This window comes from Grammomys surdaster, unplaced genomic scaffold, assembly GCF_004785775.1.
Source record: "Grammomys surdaster isolate TR1022 unplaced genomic scaffold, NIH_TR_1.0 125947, whole genome shotgun sequence".
NCBI classification, from domain to species: Eukaryota; Metazoa; Chordata; class Mammalia; order Rodentia; family Muridae; genus Grammomys; species Grammomys surdaster.
The window spans coordinates 1,894,119-1,899,311 of record NW_021620769.1 but is presented as its reverse complement, the minus strand read 5'-3'; the positions used below and the strand labels follow the sequence as shown (position 1 = coordinate 1,899,311).

General features: G+C 45.5%; 1 pseudogene; it reads right to left on the bottom strand.

Moving 5' to 3' along the window:
* Positions 1 to 502: 502 nt before the first annotated feature.
* On the bottom strand, positions 503 to 2,624 carry LOC114609175 (annotated as a pseudogene).
* Between the last annotated feature and the right edge of the window lie 2,569 nt (positions 2,625 to 5,193).

Here is a 5,193-nt window from a genome sequence, read left to right as displayed (position 1 = left end):
CAAAGTTCAGTGTACATGATTCTAGAAACCTCTGTACACACACCTGCACACACATGCTGACAGGTCTCACTCCAGGTATACCCAACAGCTGAGCCACCTCACCGTTCACTGGTCCTCTCATTAGTCTAATGTACAAGTGGTAGCTTGTCTCCTACAGGGAATGGAGAAAGGGATGCTCCGGGGGCCACGCCTAGGAACCTTATCTCTCTTGCCAGTGTTCTTGGAAGAAAACGTGTGAAGAAGGTGACAGACAGCAGGGGCCAGCACGGGAGGGAAGGGGGCAGATATTAAGAATGGGAAGTCTTTATCTCTGAGCAGGTATTTTCTCAGCCACCAGACTTCTTCGTGGGTGCCAGCGCAGTGGTCTTGAGGCGGATCGACTGGCTTATGGGGAAGTAAGGCGTCGGTGCCAGGCCATCATCGATCTGCTGTCTTTTGAGACTGCACCTTTCCTTTTTTTTTTTTTTTTTACATACAATAGCAAACACCTTTATTACACGAGCTATGAAGGATGGTTATTTGCCTTTCCCGGCCAGGCTTTGATCTTCCGCAGATAGAACTCCAGCTCCTTGCCTTCGAGCACATAGCCATCTGCTCTGCCACACTGGCCTGGTCTTGAGGCAATACAGGCGAGAAGCTTGCCCTGCTGGAACTGTTCCTCCAGAAGACTGCTGATTTTGGCATTCTTTTTCCTTTTGTCGTATTTCTTTTGAATTTTCTTTGATCGTTTTTTGTTTAAAATCTCTTCCTCCTCGGGAGTCAGCTTGGCCCCCTTCTTGCGGCCCAGGGGCAGTGCATAGTGGGACTAGTACCACTGCCGGTAAGGTGTACTGTCAATAAGCACAATGCAGTTCTTCACCAGGGTCTTGGTGCGGACAAGCTCATTATTGGACGCATTGTAGACAATGCACCTTTCCTTTGTGGCGCTATTCTAAGAAAGATGGCTAAGACATTAGGAAAGTAAAGTCGGGTTAAGCCCTTGAAGAAAGCCGAGGCCTTTGAAAATATTCACTAATTTGCAAGTTGCCAACTTGCTGCTGTATTCAGAGGAGAGCGGAAACAAAGGGGAGAGTTAAGGTTGTTAATTAAGAAACGAGAACTTTCGAACGATAATCCTGATTTATTTTACATAAAGGTGTGTGTGTGTGTGTGTGTGTGAGAGAGAGAGAGAGAGAGAGAGAGAGAGAGAGAGAGAGAGAGAGAGAGAGAGAGAGAGAGAAAAGAGGGGGGGCGGTTATAGATTCATGCACACGAGTGCAGTGTCCATGGACTCCACAAGAGGGCGTCGGATCTCCTGGAGCTGGAGTCACAGGTTATTGTGACCACTCAGCATCGGTGTTAGGATCTGACTTCTGTGCAGTATAACTTTGACCTGCTGAGCCATCTCTCCAGTCTTGCTTTTGGTTTGATAAAAATGCATATATCTGTGGACAAATATTTGTTCCATATTGTAATATATCATAACAGCCTGCCCCTTTTTACAGGATTATCTATAAATTAATTTTATCCTAGCTTGAATTTGTGGCTTGATAGGTAGCCCAGATGAGTCACTTGAACGAGAAAAGACATGATCTCATGAGCGTTATTTTAAAAGTTTACTCCATTATTCAGAAGTTTTTATGCTTCTAGAAACATCTCTGCCTCCCCAGTGGCCATCCGAGGACAGTGAGATGCTGCTTCAGGGAAGAGAAGAAAAGAGTGAGATGCTGGAAACTAGGCCGAGGGCTACAACTCACTGCCAAGCGCTCCAGCTGGTGATGGCGACCCTCCCTCCCGAGTCACTCCTCTCAGACATGTGAGAGCATGACTTAGCTCACAGCTACCTCAGCAGCACGCTTCCTTCTTAGTTGTAGGGAGGGTAATGTACAGGAAAAGGTGACGTAATGATTGTCTCACTCTCTTTATTCTCTCCCAGATGAATAACCGTCCACACCAGGGATGAGCTCACTCACTATTAGTGGAATAACATCTGGTGAGCTGGGGCCCCCGGCCGAACTCTTGTTGGTTTGAAGCTATATTTAACCCTCAGAGACTCCTCGATTGTTAAGTTACAGGGATCACGTATGCAGCCAAGCCTCACGGTGAATGTCTTTGTAAAGGGCAAAGAAATGCTCCTGTAAGTGTTTTAACATGCAAGCGTTACTTTTCCTTATGAAGCAAGGCATTCGCCTTTCTCAAAGGAGATCCGAGGCTATTATTAGAGTGAACCATCTCAGACATGCGGCGATGCCCCGGCCCTCTGACTGAGGCTCGGATGCTTGCCGTAGCTGTCTAAGTTTAAATTTTAAATCACAGATAGGAATCTCTTGCCTTCAATTTCCATTCTTACCCTTAGTTTCCAGGCAGGCCTGCCGCGCTGCCGGTGGTGAATCTTGCAGAGTGATCTATCTGATAGATTTACCGTAAATGATGAATCATCTAGTACTTAGAGTCTAATGAGCAATGCTCTAAGTCATTTAAAAACGCACCCCGGCTAAGGTCATCAGTTAAATGCGCTAATGCAGAATCACGTAGAGGCTTCGATTCGTGCACGTCACAAAGCTGCAGTACTCTGGGCTCTGCTCTGTGCCAAGGCCTTTAGGGGGGATTGCACACTTAAATCCAGGACGTTTCGGGGGAGGCATAGTGGCACACGCCTTTAATCCCAACATTTGGAAGACAGAGGTAGGCAGATTTCTGTGAGTTTGAGGCCAGCCTGGTATACATAGTGAGTTTTGGGGTAGCCTGGGCTACATAGTGAGACCTTGGAAAATAAAACAAACAGGCAAGCCATAATATGTAGCAAAGAAGATAAGAGGTCCGTTTCATAATGACCAGGGACAGGCCTTCAGTTTCAAGATCTTCTCATATTTCCCCTCCCCCCACAAAATGTAGTAGTACTTTGTTCTAAAGACGCCACAAGCTGTTCTTCCTACAATGTAAAGAATCAGTTGTAGTGCTAGCCTAGGCTAGCAGACACAAGGGCCTGGGTTCAATCTCAAAAGCCACAAAATGAACGGAAGGATGAACGAAACAAACAAAAACATCAAGTGTGAAAATGACCTTAATTTATTGAAAACAATACAGAAATACAATTAATTTACCATGAGTTTAATCAAGCAGGTCTTTCTGGTTAATATTATTTCTTACATTCATTTATTTTATGTATGTGTATGTGCTCATGTGTGTGGGTGTATGTATGACATGGAACATGATAGATGTCAGAGGGTAATTGGTACAGTCCCATTCAGGCTTGGTTGCAAGCCCCCTTACTTCCTGAGCTATCTTGCTGGCCAGGTTGGTTTTTTAAGCTGGAGTACATGTAAGCATGTTTCACATTATTAAATATTCTACAAGTTTCCTCTAAGCTTTCATGGAATATTATGCAACATGGGTGTACTGTAACTCATTAAATCAGTTCCCTATTGAACACTGAGTGTACTTCTAATTCTTTCCATTATTAGTTAAGGCTATGAAAAAATACGTGTGGCTAGACCTTTGCTCCTGTAGATAATTTTTTTCCTTAAGATTAAATTGTGGAAATAAAACTGGGTCAAAGTGCATGCATATATTAAAGGGTTTTAACACCTGTCGAGCAGATGCTTTATGCAGGTGTGAGAGTTTTCACTTGTCCCTCCCTGGAAATGATAGTGTTAAGATTGGAGATGCTGCTGTAGTTCCTCTGCCTCAGTCTACCTTTGGCTCCCCATCTACTCGGTAAGAAGGCTAGAGCAACGGGGAAACAGAGGTATTCTGTTTCACCTGTCTCCTCGTTTACTCTGTAATCCCATGAGCCAAGTGAAGTCCGGACAGCCTGTAGACAGAAGAGCCTATGACCTCCAAAGTCCGTGCTTGGGATGGAGAGACGACTCTGTGGTTAAGAACACTGGCTGCTCTTGCAATGCACCCAGGGTTGGCTCACAGCACCCACATGGCAACTGACAGCTCTGTAGCTCCAGTTTCAGAGGATTCAGTGACCCCTGTAGGCACTGCATATATGTGGTGAACGTGTGTGAACATTGTGTGTGTGTGTCTAACACATAAATAAAAAAATCTTTAAAAATCCAAAGTCCATGCTTTTCATTGCCAAAGTGTACAGTTTCTTCTAGACTGTCTGTCACCCACCCAGCCACTCATCTGTCACCCACCCAACCACTCATGCACCCACATAAGACTTCATTCCACTATACTGTGTAAGTACTAGTGTCCTACGCACAGGAGATTCAGCGCTGAACTAACACAAATTCCTGGCCCTAGGTACTTCGCAGTGGAGAGAAGGAACGAACATCAGTGTATAATAATGCATCATGTATCATTGAGTTCTAGGGAGTTCTACAGAGAAAAATGGGATGGCCTGCCATGTGAATCAGACGTCCCGAGACAGCTTTTCTGGGCGGATGGTGTGATGAATCATTCAACGACAAACATGGAGGGCCCACTGTCCTGGCCAAGAAGCCAGAATTAAAAACTTTAACACTAGGGCATGTGCTGTGTGCACAAGGAGCCCCGCTGAGGTGAGGCACTGCAGCACAATGGAAGTCATGTGCACCTATGAATCTGTCCAGCATGTTCTGGTTGGCAGGGGAGAGGTGAGACACAGGTCAGCATGGGAGGACTGTATTGACTGCTGACCATGGTGGAACTGAAGTCATCTCCATGGTTCTGTGGAAGAAAGATGACTTACCACCTGATCCCTCATTCTACTGACTGTAGAAATCTAGAACTTAGGCCATAACTTGGAAATGCTAACCTTTGAGTCCAGGTAAAATGGCTAAAGAGGTGAAAACATTTGCTACAGTTCACTTTGGGAACTAACTTTGAGCCCCAGAACCCACATGGTTGAGAGCTGATTCCCACCCCCCTTTCTCTCCTCTCTCTCTTTTTTTTTCTCTCTCTCCTCTCCCTCTCCTCCCTCTCCCTCTCCCTCTCCCTCTCCCTCTCCCTCTCCCTCTCCCTCTCTCTCTCTCTCTCTCTCTCTCTCTCACACACACACACACACACACACACACACACACACACACACACAGAGTAAGTTCCAAATGCTAACCCTTCAGGCCCAGGAGTTTGAGTGTGATTCTAAGCACAAAAGAGAAAATTCTGCCCTACAGACAGTTGACCTACCCTCCCCAGAGGAGGAGCTGTGCGCTGGCAACTCTTCATCACTGGTGAATGAAAAAGTGAAACAAAAATTAAACTATTTATTTGACAGGAATT